This window comes from Lepidochelys kempii, chromosome 10 (assembly GCF_965140285.1).
Source record: "Lepidochelys kempii isolate rLepKem1 chromosome 10, rLepKem1.hap1, whole genome shotgun sequence".
NCBI classification, from domain to species: domain Eukaryota; kingdom Metazoa; phylum Chordata; order Testudines; family Cheloniidae; genus Lepidochelys; species Lepidochelys kempii.
The window spans coordinates 70196240-70215595 of NC_136389.1; the positions used below are offsets into that span (position 1 = coordinate 70196240).

At 46.4% G+C, this 19356-nt stretch overlaps 1 long non-coding RNA gene across 1 annotated transcript in view; it reads right to left on the reverse strand.

The window, feature by feature from the left end:
• The window catches only part of LOC140895033 (uncharacterized), a 67124-nt gene that overhangs the window by 24261 nt on the left and 23507 nt on the right, over positions 1 to 19356 (reverse strand). The window contains exons 3-4 of the long non-coding RNA XR_012154046.2: positions 19069 to 19138; positions 12432 to 12777 (exon numbers count right to left, since the gene is read on the reverse strand). This is a non-coding gene — a long non-coding RNA (uncharacterized LOC140895033). The remainder of the gene's footprint in view (positions 1 to 12431; positions 12778 to 19068; positions 19139 to 19356) is intronic.

Consider the following 19356-nt stretch of genomic DNA (forward strand, 5'->3'; position numbering starts at 1 on the left):
AGGTATTGAAAAGCCTAATGCCTATTGAGTTCAATGGGAATTAGGTGCCTAACTACCTTTAAGGGCCTGGGTCTACAAATATAGACTGACAGGCAGAGAAAGCCCAGATCTCCCAGCAATTTACACTGCAGTAATTTACAATTTACCGGTGCAATTGCAAATTGCAATTTACCGGTGCAGCTTCCACCGGCTTCATCGAGAGAAGAATTGGGCCCTGTGTTACTAAAATGATCTCACTCCTAAGCAGACATGGCCATTTCAGAGTCCTTTCCATTCAGTTTTCTGTTATTCTCTCCTGAGACAGAAGATTCACTGTCCGGCCTCCTCCTTCCCCCAGACCCTCGGTTACCCAGGAAAGTCAGTGCCAATCTTTCTGTGAGCCAGTCACGGTTTAACATGCCTATTGCAAGCATGGAGCAGGCACGCCATTTCTCCCAAACACCAAAAGAATCACAGTTCTAAAGCTGAGTTTATGCACTCCTGAAATACTTGAAAAAAAAAATTAGTTACTCTTTTCAAAATGCTGTTTAGGATCCCACCTTAGTCGTATACCATTTAGACAATTTTAAAGCTGCACCTGATTTTAAGGCAAAGTTTTTGAAAGTCTATTTTAATGATCAGCAAAGAACCAAGTTCAGATTCTAGGATTCCGAGGCAACACATAGGAAAATCCTAGCTTACTTGCGCCATTTTAGGCAAGAGTGAGGTCATCAGCTGCTGCAGGAAACAAATGGAGAATCCTGAATTCAGGCCTAGCAAGCTCAAAGCTTTTCTGGTCCCCTTAAAAAGTAATATATATTTCTGTCCTTCTAAGACCTTGCCCTATAGAAATCTCAACATCTGCATTATTCTAGCCCTTCAAATCATGTAAAATAAATGTGCATTATAGAATAAAATTTCCAATGGCTTCTATAATTGAGCATACGATTTTGTGTTTGGGCATGACTTGCGTTTATTTCTAGACAGTTAGATGTCTCGCTTCCTTACTGGAGCATACAAATGTTGTTTAGCTGCACAAACGCAGGAAAAATTTTAAAGGATGGGTTCAGACTATTTGGATAAGGCATCACTAAGTGTATATCTGTACATGCTAATACAGGGATCGGCAATCTTTGGCCCGCAGCCCACCAGGGAAAGCTCCTGGCAGGCCAGGCCGGTTTGTTTACCTGCAGGGTCCTCAGGTTCAGCCGATTGTAGCTCCCACTGGCCGCGGTTCACTACCCCAGGCCAATGGGGGCTGCAGGAAAGGCAGCCAGCACATCCCTTTGCCCATGCCGCTTCCCACAGCCCTCATTGGCCTGGAACGGCAAACTGCAGCCAGTGGGAACTGCGATCGGCCGAACCTGCGGATGCGGCAGGTAAACAAACCGGCCTGGGCCACCAGGGGCTTTCCCTGACTGGCTGCGTGCCAAAGGTTGCTGATCCCTGTGCTAATAAATAGACTCCGTAGACTGTAAACTCTTCAGGGCAGAACTAACTTTTGCTGTGTTGGAACAGTGCTTAATACATTGTGTGTTAGCACCTGTTTGTGTGTATACACATGCTTGAGAGTACACTTCATTCACCACTCTGAGTACAGTTTAACACCATTCTGATTCCACTGATTTTAGTGTAATTCAGCAGTTCTCAAACTGTGGGTGGGGAGATGGAATTATGGAGAAATCAATCCATTTCCCCTCCCCCCCCCGGCTGCTATGGTAGTTGCTGTCTAAGAACTTGGAAGTGGATGTGCTTTCCCATCCTCAGACAAGAGCTATGGACTCTCTCGGAGTGAGTGTGAAAAGTAAAGCCTAGCAGCTGTTCATTGCCCCAGACCTGCCATCAGACTGGTGCCATTAATCCAGTGCAAACCCATTAGGTGCCACAAGTACTCCTGTTCTTTTTGCTGATACAGACTAACATGGCTGCTACTCTGAAACCAGCCAAAATAAGTGTCAATCCAGCAGCAACGTTTTCAGCAACAAGGCTCAGCCCTGGCTGTCAGGCCTTCAGGACCTGGCTTTTGCTTTAGGCATGCAGCGTAAACAGAAGCCCACATTTACCAGGGAATTACCACTGGCAGGTCTTTCATGTTCTCTAGTAATCAAGGCAGCTGCTTTCCTCACTGCCCACTGCCATGGTTTGGTTTGGCATCTGATCACATCTGACATGACTAGAAGCCCATGTGGATTCTCCTTTTGATCCCTGACAGAAATGCGTCACCAACAGCAAAAGAAGAAAACAGTAAAGGCTACAGGCCAGATCCTCGGGTGCGGGCAAGATGCAGAAAGCGTAAGTTAGGCTGTCATGCAGCCTCTGTCTTCTCCTGACTAGAGTGGCAATGTGAATGTTCATCAATGGAGACTTCCCTTCTCCCTGTCCTGAGAGGCCTCAGAAACCATTGCCCAGTGTCTAAACCCCCTTTTCGAAGCAAAGCTGATGAAAAAGTGGCAATAAAGAGGTTCTAGTCCCACCTGCCAGTATCCTGGATCCCTCCCCCAGCTTCAAGACAGAGACAGCACTTGTTGCTCTGGTCAACAACCTGTTCCTCTCCATAGATAATGGGAGTATGTCCGTCCTTATGCCACTGGGCCGGTCTGTGGCATTTAATGCTGTTGATCAGGTCCCACCTCCAGAGACTGCTGGTGTTAGCAATAATGTCAGCTCCTTTCTCTCAGATTGAGCTCAGGGAGTTATCATGGGCAACAGCTCCTCTGCTTCCAAAATCCTTCACCTCTCCAGTCCCACAAGGCTCCGTTCTCCCATATCTATGTGAAGCCATTGGGAGAGCTACTGAAATGACACAGGCTTAAACATCAGCAGTGTACAGACACCACACCGCTCCCTGACCCCTTGGCATGGAACACAAACCGCACCATCGCCCATTCTTCTCTAGGAGTTGGCCAAAATCAGCAGCTGGGTGGAGAGCAACTGGCTCACACTGAACCCAGGCAAGACTGGGGTGATGCTGGCAGGAAAAGATTCACACTTTGAGGAATTTGCCTTCTCTATAACACCACCTCCCCCGCCATCGAATTAAATCTGTCTAGGGCTTGTGGGGTTCCTCCAACTTCCTCAGTGCTGTTGGGAGCCCGAAGGGCGGTGGTGGCAAAAATCCCACTTGCATCTCTGATGACCAGATGATCGCATCCCATCCTATCAGACACAGAAGCAGCCAGCTTGGGGACGGACTCTCATGTTCCATTCTGTCCAGGAATGAACCCTCTCATGCCTTGAAAGCTCCAGCTACTACAAAATGCACAGTCGCCCAGGACACACATCACCCCAGTGCTCCGCTCCCTGCACTTGCTCCCCACTGAGTACAGAGCCTTAGTCAAGGTCTCTATCCTGATACTCAAAGCCCACCATGGACCTGGCTCCTGTTAGGCATAATCGCCTTACCCTCCATGACTGTGACCTTCTGCAACAACTAAATTGCACTGGATTAATGTGGACCAGAATGGGGAGGCTTGTAAGTTCAGGGATGGAACTAGACCTTGGAACTCACTCCCACAAGAAAGAAGAATGAGCACAAACCTCCCCACATTCAGAACTGAAAGCAAAACTCCTTTCTTCATCTTAGCTCTAGCTCAACAAGTCATTGACACATGGGCTTTGAGGGCACAACAGATCCATGACCACGGGTCCATCTGGAGAAACAAAGAATTTAAAGGAGAATCTCAGCTTTCATTTTTTAAGAAAGCAAACTTCCGTCCCTTTTCCTTGCAAAGATGGCCTTGAAAATGCAAGCCAGTCCTGGAGTTCAAAAGCTTGTCCCTGATTTTCCTTAAAAACACAAGTTACTGATAGCGCATTACAACCACTTAAGACTGACCTTTGAGAGCTCTTGCTAGATATAGGCCCACTGAGCTGGGATCTTCCCAAACAGCAATCTTCCCAAACAGCAATGCCACCCGGGGGCTGTCGATGAGCTAGTACCTTCCCTGTCGACTGCCTGTGGCCAGACCTGCATCTCTGCTAAGCAGCTAATGTGACCCTTGACCACAAGGATGGGTGGCTCGATAGGATGGTCTCAATGAGAGGCAGCATGGTCTGGTGGACAGAGAAAGAGACTAATCCCAGTTTCAACTCCGACTCCCTTTGCTTGGCCACATAGACAAAAGTACCCCAAGTTAGAGATCTAAGGCTTGAGGTGCAGATTCAGGTAATTAACAGTATATACCCATGTTTTTAAATTGGAGCCTCTGTGCCAGTTTCCACTTCTATAAACTGGGGCTACCAATGCTTCCCTACCTCTCAGAGTCATTGTGACAATTAGGGAATTGAGCTGTGTCACATGTATAGGGTCCCAAAATTCACGTGAATGTCCATAAAGCCCTCCAGTGGCTGGGGACCCTAGCAGCTCCCAGCTTATGTGGACAACTATCCCTGGCGCATTTTCTCTAAATGTTGGCAGCTACCCACGGACCCCAAAACAAGCAGCTGGACTGGGAGGCTCTTGGAGGAGCTCGGGAAGTGGAGGGGGGAAAGACCTCAAGAGCCCATGACATACAATGTGCATCAGTTATAAATGATGCTGGAGAAATATTACAGTAGTACCTGCAATATGCTAAGCACTGCCCAGGCATAAAATAAAACGTCACCTCCCTTGTCTAACAACAAGCATTAAATGGGGTTGAGGAGAGGGAGGAAACATATGGTCAGCATTTTTTGTTTCTGTTTTTCCCGATCACTATCAGCTCCCTCCAACTTGGTTAATTTCTTGCAGGTAACAAGACAGAAATGGATCTTGAGGATGTGTTCGAAGAAGGGGAGGGCAGAGACTGTAGATCAGCTCAGGGAGGGTGCTCCACATGGGAAAGGTGATGTGAAAGAAAGCACAGACAGCAGTGTGAGAAGAGCACAAACAAGGGGTCCAGGCTGGCAGCACTGAGGAGTGGAAGGGTGTGGGTGCGAATGCAGTAAGATCCAAGAATGGATAAGCAGGGAGGGCAGGATTAAATTTGGGCTCTATGCCAGAGAGTGATGGGGCCCAACTCTTCCCCATCTCCTCTGGCCAGCCCTGCCCGTAGGGGTGCAGGTATAGTGGGCAAGTGTCCTTTACACTTGGAGGAGGATGCGGGGCGTGGAAACTGTTTCACATACTGATTTAAAAAATGCTGAGGCTGGCTCTGGTGTGGGTAGATCAAGAAATACTTACAGATAAAATAAATGGCCCTTCTGGTTTTGACGACTAGAAAAACCAGCTCCTCAAACTTACACTTGGTTGCCTATGGCCAAGGCTGTTCTGGGAGCCAGGGATAGCCAGAGCATAGAGATGATCTAGTCACCTCCCTTTCCTCCAGCCATGCATCTCATACCATCTGCTACGTGGGGGGATGAAGTCCCTTCACCTGCTCTAGTCCAGTTTCCCACAATGCCAGCTCTGTTCACACACCCATAAAGTAACACAAAAGCAAAAGGCCTTTTGAATTATCAAGTTATTTCTCCTGCCAGCGAGCAGGGAAAGAGATGGTTCATTCTATTTTCAAATGCTTGGGGGGTGCTCAGATGCCATGTGATGGGGGTTATATAGGTGCCTACACAGACAGTTACTTTATTCCCCAGTCACATTGTATGCTGCAGAATAGTGAACACTGACCAGCCATTTCCCATAGCTTTCCAAGTCCAGGCAGCTAAATAAAGCTGCATTGTAACATTTGAGAATGGAAGGAGGCTCAGGCAATCCACCTAGTTCTGAAAGCCAGATGTAACCTACAGATACACAGGGAAGGGTACTGAGGTACAGGGAGACTTATTTCCCCTTTCTCTTCTTTGCAAACAGACTGGAAAAGGGCATTTTTGGAAGATATTCCCACCCCAACCACATGAAATATCAGTCTCCTCCCAATATATTTAGCTTTCTATGCATGGGCACCCAATCAATTTGATCACAAGTGAGATGAGTTTGATGGGTCTCAGCCTAGTACCTAGTCGATAGCTGTCCATCTCACATGACGTACAAACACGGCTTGGGGAAGGCACAGGACTGGACTAGCTGGGGCTGCTTGGAGTGAAGACAGAGATTCACTGGCAGAGCTGTGTGGGATAGAGCAGCTCTGGATTGGAACAGCCAGGGGTGCTGCCAGTCAGGATTGGGATGCAATGGCAGAGATGGGGGAGGGATGAAGTTTGCACAAGGCCTGACTCTAGTGTGTGCTATTAGCCCTTCATTTTCATGAGATACAAATTCACTTCACTACAAATGATTTAAAAACACAGTAAAAGCAGTGGCCAATAGGGGCAATGGTAAGCCGCACACAATGGATCAAGGAGATGCAGACAGGGAACAGATAAAAGAACCCTCAGGTAGCGTATTGGGGATTTGGGGGGTGAAAGAGCCCAACAGACATGCCAGCCTGACACACAGTTGTATTAGCTGAGGAGAATTCCTCCCCAATACCTTGAGGGTAACACTGTCTTTGTTCAGCGATTGCGTCTCCGCACCTGTCTCTCACACAGATCCTACTCCTAGCTCTGCACAGGCTATCCTCATCCACTGCTCTGAGCATAACACCTCACAGCCAAAGCAGGGCCCATGTAAAACAAGAAAGCAGAGGTCTGTCTTCTGGGTCCTGGCAATAGGGCACCTGGCCCCATGCTCGGGTGCCATGACCTTGCAGGGCCTCTACTGCCCCAGCTCAGGAGACTGCGAAGAGTGGTGGCAAAAGCTGATCCAAAAACAGGCCAGCGTGAAAGATGAGTGCACATGTGGAAGTGCTCGGAGACACGTGTGCACTCACACCCCCGTGAATTCATGCATGCACCCGCACCCGCACATTCCCCCCTGCTTGTTCTCTTACAAAGGGGAGTCCCAGCAACCAACAGCAAGAACCACTCTGCTAAAAAAAGAAAGTGAACACAAAAGCCACCCCACTCCCCACAACCCTTTGCCTGCAAGTTTCAGAGGAATACCCCCAGAGAAGCTGAAACTTTCAAGCAAAGGGTTGTGGAGAGGGGGTGGCTTTTGTGTTAATAATTTAGAGAGTGTGTGTGTGTGTACAGGGGTGGGGTGGGGGTATAATAAGCAGCACTTCTTGTGAGTAAATACAGCAATTCCTTCCCTTAGGGGCCAACCCATGCCACTTGCCCTAAGCTCCTATTTACCCAGAGAACTATCTATGGTATTGGCCTTCCCAAGAACACAACCCTGGGCTTCTCCCCCACTGTGCTGGGAAGTGGGTTGCTGGGAGTGGCGGGTTCAGGGACTAGTAAAAACACAAGGTGCAGCATCGTGGCATCAGTTGGCTGCCATAGTCTCCTTCCCTCTCTGCTAAAGAAAGGGAAGGGAGCCCTGGCTTCTAATTCTTCTGTCCCCTCTCTACTGCCTCCTATCTCCCCAAAAAACTACAAGGACAGCTCCAAGGGGTGTTTGCCACAGAGTTCCTGGTGCTGGTGATTTCTTTTGCACCAGATCATGCAGCTAGTAAAATCTCAGCCTCTCCCCAAACTCCCCTGAAGCCAGTAAGCTAGACACACACACATGCATACACTGTAATTTGGGGAGGCCTCCCACCCAACACAGGCCAAGTTACCTAGTAACCACCTTGTGATTGTATCACAGCAGATATTCACAACCCTCCACTTCATCTCTGTAGACAGCTGCACGAGATGCTCATGGGAATCATGAGCATGTCTGAGTGACAGGGAGAGGAGACATGTGCGCCCACCACCTCCTGCCCCACATATATTTGGACACTCACTTGACTTGAACATGTTCTGCACATCCATTGTATAACCGAAAGCCAACCCACTGCTGTTACTTCTCAGGAGCAAAGAGGCTGCATGAATGGCTGGCATTGACTATTGTTAACTTCTTTGTCTTGGCCACATTCGGAGTTGGATACATTTGATTCTACCTCCCTAAACTCCAGGTGTGGTTTGATTGGCTGCAGGATTCTCCTTTCCTCCCTGTTCCAAACAGTTACACAGCGTTCAATGTGGCCAACCTCAAGCTTTCAAAAATCAGAAGTCAGGCCACAAAAAATTATGAGATTTTTTTTAAATGATATATTTGGGTTTTGTTTTTGTTTTAAAATTTTCTTCCTAGTGCCTGAGGCTTTATTGTACGTTCACTTTGTGTTTGCAAGCTTTTCTCTGCAACTGTGGTGGCTGGACCCTTAAAAAAAAGGATGCAATTGCTTGTTTCCAGGGGCTGGGGCTTGAAGAAATACACCTAAAATGACGACACTTGTGATAAAAAAAAACGAGGGTTGCCTGCATGGAGCATTGCCGGGTGCTTGGGAGCTCCTGCGTTTCATCCTAAAGGTGTCTGCAGATCAGTGTTGGCTGGAGGGATGCCTGTTTGTGCGTGTCCCATCTAGAGATGTATATACCCAGAATGGAAGGTGATCTGCACGTGCGGGTGTGAACAGGAGAACAAAGTGTTTCCAGAATTTACGAACAGCCACCCCGCTGTGGAACAGCCAACGAGTGGTGAAATTTCATCTAAGCACATCTGTCTCTCTCCTGATTGGGCCAGGTATTCCTCACTCATTCACCTAATGTGATCTGCCTATAATTAGCAACACAGCCTCTAAAAGAGATAACGGATATGCCCCTGCTGTGTAAGCTATACCAAGTGGAGGTTTTACACTAAGCAGGGGTGGACAGGACTATACTACATAGTTCCCATGGGGAAGCACTTTGACTTGGCCCTGAGTGGAGAACTGACAGGGGCTAAAGAAAATGATGAGCATTGTCTTAGGCCTGACTCTCCCAAGTCCCGCTTCCATTCCCCTCTCTCCCAAAGGAAAGTCCCTGGCAGGCAAATATCCCTAGTAAGTGAGTTTAGGTCCAGAGACAGGTTCTGACAGACAGCTGTGGAGAGGACAGTCCTTAATTTAACCCAGAATTAGCAAGCAGTGCAAGCTGCTCCCCGCAAACACACGAATCAATGTGCCGCCACCGAAGGGCATGAGGGGAGTTCTGTGACTATGGTTCATTCAATCCTGAAAATGATTGTCCATAAGGGAGGCCCAGCCAGTTGTGATGGTATTCGTCATGACCTGGACATCTGCCCACTAGAAATGGGACTTTGGACACCCATCTCTTTGGTGCAGTTTTGCTGTACAAACTCCCTGGCTCTTTAAAAAGGCACCATCCTTAGCAGACCCCAAGGGAAGGTTCCCTCCGTTCCGCAGTCCCCAACAATGACAGCAAGCAGGAAATATTAGACACAGAGCAAAGTGAACACCAATGCCTGCAACATGTGAGCAAACTCAGGTTGAGATGCACTGGCACCTGTCATATGTATGTTCCCACATGCACAGCCCTCGCACATGAACCTGCTCGGGGTGCACACCCAACACTTATCACAAAACACGACACACATGCACGTTCACATGCATGCAACAGAGCTACCCACAAAATCCATGCCAAATGATTCCAAGAAAAATACTCTCCTTTAAAACTATAACCTAAATCCTAAATAATGGATTGCTGGGCATGCATTAGAAATATTAGACAATGAAGACTGTGAAGCTGGGCCTGGCAGCAAGCCAGCTAGGCTCCTGCCCCTGGGAGCCTAGTATGTTTCCTATTTAGTTCGTTTTCACCCTGCTAGAGAGACAGCCAAAGCCTTCGTAACCCAGAACCTAGGCACACATGCTCGCCCATATGATTCGAGTATCCGGGAACCACCATGACACAGACTGTGGATGTATAGGGAGGAATGAAGGGGGTGATTATTATTCATCATACACAGAGCCTCATCTCTCTCACAAGAGCATTACTCGCTCTTTAATTGGTTCCATTCATGGCAGTCCTTCAATGCCTTCCATAAGTGTAATTATGCCAGGTTCTCTCCATCTGGCTGGAATCAGGAATAGCAGTTGTTTCTAGTGTTTATATTTTGAATCGGTATTTCTGTAGCTAGATTTATTATTAATTATTATTATTATTATTATTATTATTGCTGGACTGTTTTGAGCTCTCAGGCATGAATTCTCCCCTCACTGATACCCACTGCAACTCCCATTGACTTTAATGGGAGCTGAATTCCCATAATGAGAGTAGGATTTGGCCTTGTCTCTCTCCTGTCAGGGATCTCCCTGGCATTGTTCATAGGAAGAGCCCAATACTTTATCAGTCACTCTTGACAGCTGCCTCCACCAAACTCACTGACACCTGTGTAGGCAGGTTTCTTCACAGGCATATGAGAGACATCTGAGAGGACAGAAAATAGAGAGGTGCTTCAAACCCCCCCTCCACCCTGCAAATTGCAAAACCAAGGTAACATCAGAATCATCTTTAAAAGCACAGGCTTTTGAATTGCACCCAGATGGAGTCTCTATGGTGGGGGAATGCAAGTTCAGATGGGTTGAGGCCCAGCTTCATGTGAGGGCACAATTTGTACCTACAAAACTCAGGCCCAAAGTTGTGTACCCGCAGACTAGGGTGACCAGATGTCCCGATTTTATCGGCTCCTATTACCCCCCACCCCCATCCCGATTTTTCACACTTACTATCTGGTCACCCTACCACAAACATAAATTGAGGGAACAAATCTAAGTCCATGCACCAACAGATCTGAACCCTCCGTTGGGCAACCAGAGGCCCAGACACTTATGTCTGCATCTCACATTGCCACAGTGAAGTCCTGCCTTCTGAAAATGTTTCCCTTGCACAGTAAGTTATCTGAGTTCACTATGTTTTTCTTAGAGAGATGAGGTAGATCTTGGTGAACCCTAACACTAAGGTGTTTGCTGGCTTTCAGAGAGGAGGAACCCACAAACAGGAATGCTGGGCAACTAAGCACCATCTGGTCAATGACGGCTCCTGACACAATGGCTCGTGTTGGCATGTTTATGATGCAGACCAGAGGCATATTCTCATTATCCCCATTAAATACTGTTATGTGGGATTCAGCACAAGGCACCACAAGAAGCAGATGGGGAGGCAGGGAAGAAAAGAAAACGGGTGAGACAGACTGACAGATTTATCTGAAGCTTAAGTCTATACCCATAAACATGGGCTGATAAGTAAATAGCCACGTAAGTATGAAACTAAATGGTGGGAGCCCACAGTATCCAATAATCATTCTTGTACATTTTCTGCTCCTTTACGGTTCATCATCAGCATTTTTAAATGAAATATTTCTACCAATACGTTACACATCTGTATATTGTAATTCTAGCAATCCTGGTTAAAATCTGAATGACTTGCCCAAATGATTTGTTTTTATCGTTATCTTTTGGATTCCTAGCTTTTGTGGAATGCTGATTCTCTGTATTGGGTAGTATGTGCCTGAGATGTATTTACAATGCATAGCATTTGTATTCTGCGTTACATACTTAGGTCATGGCTTTCAGTTTTCCTCCATATAAAAAATAGCACAATATTTGGAAGCCCCAAACTCTAGAACCCATAATAACATTATTGCTGCATTTTCAGTGTATTACGGCAAAATACTGTCGCATTTTTTAACATAAAGCACAGAAAAGCCATCATCATGGATATGTGGCCCCATTAAGTAGGAAAGGCGGGGGGGGGGGAAATGTACTTTGTATGACAGCAAATGAAAAAAAAATTGTTTTCCAAAATAGTAAATACAAATATAATGTGGTTTAAACAAAGAGAGAAGATGAGGAGGGCGGTTCTCTTCCTGGTTTGATTGCTCTTTAGCAAATGGACAAATATTTTTAGAAATAAAAAGCGTGGCCTACTTTCCGGGTGCAGAGCTCAGCGCTTTCGATTTAATGATATGTATTTAAGTTCCTTTTAGGGGAAAGCCTTCTGAAATCACTGGGGGGGGGGGGGGGAGAAGAAGAAATAAACAATAAATTGGTTTTAAAGGCTTTTGTCCTTGTTGCGTGTGAGTCTAATGGAGGGGCTCTCTCTGTCACCGAGGCGCTGGCTGGGCTGTCGGAGACAACTTAGACAGTGAAAAATCACATGCGGCCTGTTAAGAGGAGCACAAAACTGCAGAATATTGGTGGGTCTCGCCCCCTCCCTCAGCCCAAAAATAAATAACTAAATAAGTGAACACAAGGAAAATGGATATTTTAATCTGCCAATAAAACAGCAGCAGAGACGGTTTATCTCAGTGTATTGCAAGGTCTGTGTGCCAAATCCCTGATGGGTTGTTGTTCCACCCACCCCACCCCTTTTATGTGTCATTAAGGATTTTTCGCATGCAGCCGAATGGGCAAATGGAAATAAAGCGTTTGTTCCTGTCCTACCAGCTGGATGAGCACAACAAGGAGGATGGGAGCAGGCACACAAAAAACACAGGGCAAATTAGGAAGTATGTTAATTCAATTAATATCGCAGAGGGGCTGGAGGGAGGGTGTACGTGCAGATTTTCCGCCTGAGGAAGGAGGTGGCAGAGAAAGAACTGGGGCATGCCAGCTCGAGTTATTGTTCTGCCTTCATTGGAAATTAGCAAGATAACAAGGAGACGGGCGTGAGGAAGGTAGCATGGTAAAGATTTAGGCAGCTCTGCAACCTACCTCGTGCCAATGCGGCCATCTTACAAACAGCACTTGATTCCATCAAAATGGCTTCCGGGCACCTAGCAGCCTACAAACTGCAGCAAAAATGGCCCGGTGTGGCAGAGTATGTCTTCACAGAGGCTGCCCTTCTCCCTCTCGCTGCCTCTTTTTTTGTCCTCCTCCTCCAGCTCTTGCTTGTCGAGGGCCCCACGCGGAGTTGATGGTCTCAGGGAGAGGGGAGAATACCAGAGGGGACTGGGAAGGGGAGGTTAACCGGGGAGGAGCGACTTTCCACCTTTCTCTCCTGTGCTGCTTGTGCCGAATGGGAAGTTTCTTATCTTTGCTGCAGAACGTTGCACAGGCTCTATGCAGGAGAGAATAAGGCACAGCCATTACTCACCGAGACCTGTACATGGGCATAATGCCATGGTTACACACAGAAAGGAGAAAACAGATAATCCCGGTTAACTGATTGATCACTGTATTGCACCCCATGGCTGCAGCCCCTCAGCATATGAGACTGGGGCAAAAGCGTAGCCCATTTGTGACCGGCTCGTCCTTCCCCCCAATGCTCTTCTCTAAGGCAGAAATGCAGGGCGTTTCCCTTGTTTTACTTAGACTCAAGGATGAATGAGACTCCTAAGCACCTGTTTATCCAGCTGTTTATCTCCGGGCACATGACTCCACCAAAGACCTGGCACTTGGGGTATTTACAACTAGACTGGACAAAGCATGAAGAAATGTCCTGTATGGAACAATCCTGCCGTGGCCATTGAGGAGGGAATACGTAACCTGGGCGCCTCCCATTGCTAAGGCCTCGGCGACAGCCTACTGAAGGTCTAGAGATGCAGACGTCTCTTGCGACATGCAATACATTGAAGTGCTTGTTGAGCCTGAAGACCCAGGCAGGCCCCGTGGGAAGTACCACACGCTATGCCCTTACTGCAAGAATTAGTGTTGGGCTCTGTCCCTCTGACATACAAAAAGAAAGTTTAAAATAGAGACATAGGACCTGAACTTGCAGTTCTTGTGCAGTCAAAACTCCCACTGCAGTCCATGCATAAAGAATGCAGGATAAGGCCTATACTGCATGTGTGTGGCATAAACACTGTAACATAGACCCAGACATGCCTAATGCTATTCTGCACAGTACCATCTCCCTAAATACAGTACTTTTATACAGTAGGAAGTCCGACTATAGGGGAAAGAGGTAGAGCTGAGAGCTGTCCAGCAGGTCATTACAATATTTCCTGGGCAAGGTTGTGGTCAGAAGAAAGAGGAGTTCACATTTCTATTATTTTTGGAATGTAAAACTCTGGCCCCTATGATTTCAAGGCTAGGCTTACAGAAATGATGGCTCATTATGTCAGCGTAACTCTCTTCTAGGGTCAAATCCCATAATCCTTTGTTTTGACTCAGTCCTTACCCAGGTACAACTCCTGCTGACACCCAAAGATTTAGCTCACAGTGAAATTAGGTTTTTCAATGCACACTTTCACTCTGAGTAAAATTCACCCCACTGCCAAGGGTCCTTAAACCCCATGTAAGTTCTTAGCATGTCTTGGAGGTGGTGTGAAATGCCTTGCACAAACTCTTTGATACGCAATGAATTTTACCCTCTCCCTAAAATTTTCACTGCATCTGGAGTCACAGTTCAGTATAAGTGGGAGCAGGATGAGCTCCCTACTTATGCATATGGGTCAGCATTTTCAGCATGCTGTAGAATTTGTGAAGACATTTAGCATGGGTAATGACAAGTCCCACATCCTGCTTGTGCATGCATTTACTGGTTTTACAATCTCAGGTGTGGGATTTTCACATATAGAAGGATGCACCTACACATTTACAAATTTAGCTGATCCATGTTTAGAGACCAGAAAAGAATATGAGCACTGCTCTGTGGATGGATTTAATATTATTAAGTATATGCAAATTCTCTCTCTCTCTTTTCCTTTAAAAACCAAGCAAATTAAATAAAATCCACCCCCAGACCTATGTTATTGCAATGCTAGAGTCAAAACAAAATAAGTCAGCAAATGCAAACATTAAGGTTACACCAGCAACACTGACTCAGCCACCTTGCACTTTCTGGAGATTTGATGATGCAGTCAGGTGTTCCTAAACTTTGAGGGGGGGGGCGGGTGGCGCGCGGGAGGGCAGGTTTTAAATAACACAGACTTTATTTAAAGAAAGAGTGTCTCTTAAACACCTCCCCTCCCATTCAAGATTGTATACCATCCCTGAGACAATTTACAACAATCGCTTACATGAAAGGCGACATTAGAGAAGTGTTTAATGTATTTTTAGCTTCAGCAGGACATCTGATGTGTGGATAGTTAGGCACATGCTTATGCATCTTCCTGAATTAGGGTCTTAATATGTGCACAGCTGATAGTTCTGTAAGGGGGTGGGGATAGACACACAGACATAGGGAGTTCTGTGCTGTATACACACCTTTGTTAGGCAGTTAAACAAAAGGGACAGATGGCTAGCTCCTAAACCCTCTCGCCTACACAGGAGTTTAAACTGCTATAATTATACCAATATAGTTAAACTGCTAGAACTCTGGGTGGACACTCTTATTCCAGAATAAGAATAGCTTTTTCTGGTTTAGCTTAAACCGCTTCTAAAAGCAACATGAGCTAAACCAGAAATAGGCCCTCATCTACTGGAATAAGTGTCCACATGGGGAGTCCTATCAGTGTAACTATAACCTTTTAAATTCATATCTGACCTTATACCCGTGGAACTGCCCATGTAGGCTTGCTTTCTGAGTCACCTTCCTATACTTAATATAACTCTGGCCCTTTCACTGTGCCGAGAAACACTGACACCCTCTGCTTTCTCTTGATGCTAGTCAGAGAGGGTCTACCAACCAAAAGGAGTATGTAGACAATGGCTTGGCATTTTGATTACACAATGATCTGTTTGAACCTTCTTTTAAAAACTGGTTTGCTGTGTGTGCAAATTTTGTGGGGATGTGGGGGAATCTTCATATTTCAGAATGAAAATGTAGGCTAAAATGTTGAAATATTCCTAATGTTGTAATTGATCTCTAAATGTAGACAGGGGAGGGGACATACTGCACCTCCTAGAAGAGTCATAACAGGCCTGCTGAACTAAGGACAAGTATGTCACTGAACTGGGAATGCAATGGTGGCTCCATGTCTCTCCAAATTTGTGTGAGCATGTGTTCGCACATGTATTTGTGTATATGCATGCTCACATACATAAGTGGCATATACCTCACATTTATGCAAACATCAGCATTCATATGCAAATGAAAATACAGCCCTTTTCCGTTCCAGGCTGTCCCAGCCCCTGACATTTGGAGATTTCTGAGTAGTACAACTAGACCTCAGATCAAACATTAGCCCTAAGGGGTTGCCTTTCGGGGAAGGAGCAGCTGCATGACAGGTCTCTTTCCCCTGTTCCACCCGTGTATCCAAGCCCAGCATCACACTGGTTTTGTGATCAAGCAGACAAAGCACACACACAAACACAAAAATCTTCTTCCCAGGCAGCTTTGGGAACGGAGCTCAATTTCTTTCCCATTCTAAATCAATTGTCATACAATATATTTGATTTTTAACAAAGCAAGAGAAGACAAATCTGCTCACAGCCCTTCCCTCTCTCTTGGCCCCCTTCCTTTATCAATACCAAGCTGTCATGTGTCTTCAGATGCTTGGAGTATGGGGTGAGGACAGCAGGGGTTTGGAGAAGTAGGTCCTGAGAATGTTACTTCCTAATGCTGCTGCCCTTCTCGTATCTTTCTGGCATGGCCTGTCACTGGTCCATCTTCCCGAGCACTTTTGCAATCCTCTTTCCTACTTTTTCTTTTTATTAAGCTGTTATTTTTTGGGAACAGAAATACAATGGGATGAATGGCATTGCTGGTTGGTAGGGAGCTCTAGGCTCCAGCATGCTGTAGTCACCTTGCTCAGGGCACCCCAGGACAGTGCGAGCTCCCCAGTCCCCCCCAGCAACCATACCCCTCAACTGTCCCTCATAGCATACACCCACATTTTGCCTCCAGAAACACAACCCTGGGCTTCTCTCACTAACAGAGACAGAGGATATAGACAGAGAGGGTATCAGAAATGCAGTACCAGAAAGCTGAAGGCCAGTGTGACTCATGTTACAGATATTAAGCCATGTTATTGAAACTGTTCCTGCTGCTGAAGTTGTGTTCACCCGTTTTTTGGGCCATCCAGACGACTAGGCACATTCATGCCCTTCAGATGAAATGGTCTCTTCCCCTCCCTGGCCCAGCCACGCAGTGACACTCAGTGGTGCCACACTGGTGAAGGACTCGAATGATCATGAGGAATTTATGTATGAAGCCCAAAAGCGGGTCACTGGAAGAAGAGCAGGTACAGAGCGAGACACTGGGTCAGACGGCAGGCAAAGGAGGATGAAGAAGGTGGAAAAAATGGGCCTCAAGATGAAGGCTCGCAAAGGGCTGGTTTCATTAATAAAGCATTCCCACCCTGTCTCCTTCTTATTTTGGTGACAGAGTTAAACCTGTGTGGGCAATGTTCTTTTCTGAAGAGGGCAACTGTATCCATCTTTGCTCCGTCACTGTGCATGTCTTGCACACTTTGATCAGCTCTCTTAAACCCTTTCCAAAGCATTCTCTCAACTTCCCAGCATCTGCCTGAATTCTGCTCAGATGAGGAGATCCATCCCACCCCCACCTGCTACAAGAAAGATCAGACTGAGCGAAAGCAGACTTAGTGAAAAGGCTCTTTCAATATAGATCACCCCCCCCCCAACACACACACACACACCCTGAAAGATTAAAAAAAAACCACAACAAACTCTGATAACCTCCAAGGCTCACTGACTTATACCCTAAATTTTCCATTCTAGGCCTCCCACTTAGAGAGAGATCATCCGGGTAGCAAGATGTATTTTTTCCTCAATTCCTTATCTAAAGGTTTAAGAAACACTAAATTCTGTGACCTATTTGAATCGACAGCCCCTTACTCCTTCCAGAGGTGCGTTTTATTGAGGGAAATCTCTTCCAAAAAGGAGGAGGGAAATACTACACACAAATGAACTACCTAGAGGGTTGCCATGGGCTGGAGTAGTCGTTTGCACACATAAGAGGACGTAACTCAAAAACACTCCAGGTTTTGCCTCCTGTGAGTTATAGCTCTACCCTTCAAGAGCAGAAAAATGCTTTATCCCATTGCTCCCTGCAGTGTATTCCAGATGCCCTTCAAGAGCAGAAAAAATGCTTTATCCCATTGCTCCCTGCAGTGTATTCTACCTAGATGGACTGATTCCACCTATTGTTCTTAATAAATCCTGGTGCATGAAAAAACCCATTGCATGGTCATCTTTCCTTTCCTGTTCTACCTTGCAGAAGTCATAACAATGATTAGAACTGTGGGGGAAGGGCAATACAGAATGTGGTGCTTTCCTGGATTTAGTGAGCATCGAATAGGATTGAGAGTCATGGTCTGGCTGGATCCCAATCAATTTATCCTCTCAGGCTATGTCTAAACTGGTGAAAATGGGACCCATCTTTTGCTACAAAAGCCACTGTGTATTTCCACCCAGTAGCAGCAGTAGTATAGACAGGGCTCAGGTATTTTTATCATGTCGCCTAACTCTGCTCTAAACAGGCGCAAAGAACACCTGAGTCCTATCTACACCTCAGCTGCCATCGTTGCTACCACATGTGGAGCTGTCCCAAAAGAACCAGTGGTCCTTCTTTTGACAGGGCAGACAGGGCCTCGCTCGCTACAAAATCATAGAATATCAGGGTTGGAAGGGACCTCAGGAGGCCACCTGGTCCAAGCCCCTGCTCAAAGCAGGACCGATCCCCAATTTTTGCCCCAAATGGCCCTCTTAAGGATTGAGCTCACAACCCTGGGTTTAGCAGGCCAATGCTCAAACCAGTGAGCTATCCCTCCCCCAAATGGCTGGTCCCATCTGACATCTGCCCAGTGGCCTATGGGAAATGAGTTGGTGATCTCTGCCCACTGCTTAGCAGGCAGATGCCGAAATTTCAAAAACTAGCATTAAGCAGCCCCTTTGTCTTTTCTGCTGAGCACGTCCACAGAGATCAGCTGGACCTGCCGTTCCCTCTCCTGGTTGGGAGTGCTGACTCCAGGTCAGAGGCGAGGCATGTTGCTGGGGAGATATGAGAAAACTTGCTCTGCAGATGCCCATATCACACAAACCAGTGAATAAACAGAGCAATTCAGACTCCACGGCTTGGAATAACTCAATAAAAACAACAACATTTCAAATCTTCAGGTTTTGTTAATCAGAATTTAAAAGGAGGGTCTGCCTCCCCACGTGCGTTTTCTTTGTGTGCAGATTACAATCATTTTCTTTTAGAAAATACAAAAATTCTACAAGCTTCTTTTCTTCCCAGTTCACAAGAAAGTAAGAGATGCACGGCTATGCTTCAGAAGGCAGATGACTGCATTCTGACCTGCCTTGGATTCCCACCTCCCATTCTACTTAGGGTATTGGAATTACTGCTTCCTGTCTTACATAGCAGCAGCAAACATCAGCTGGCCCAATTTCAAAAGACTAGCCAGGGAGGTTTGGCTGGCTGGGGTGTGTGTACGTGTGTGAGGATCTGGCCTCCAGAGCTAAGTTCAATTTAGTCCTCTAACTAGATTCATTGACTCACCTCTCCTTGCTCACCCAGAGATGTCCTGTCTCTTCCCATTGCATCCCACTCCATGAACTTTCAGTCACGTCTGATTAAAGAAGAGAGAATTCATCTCAATTAGAAGGATGCTCCCACACACTTATGGACGGATGTCAAGTAATTACTGAATGTCGTCCCCCCCCCCAGAGAAATGGCTGTAAAACAGCTCTCATATTTGGGACCACACACAAACACACATTTATATTATATATACCTACATGTGCACACACATAATTGTGTGTATATTACATGCATGCTTCATAGCAC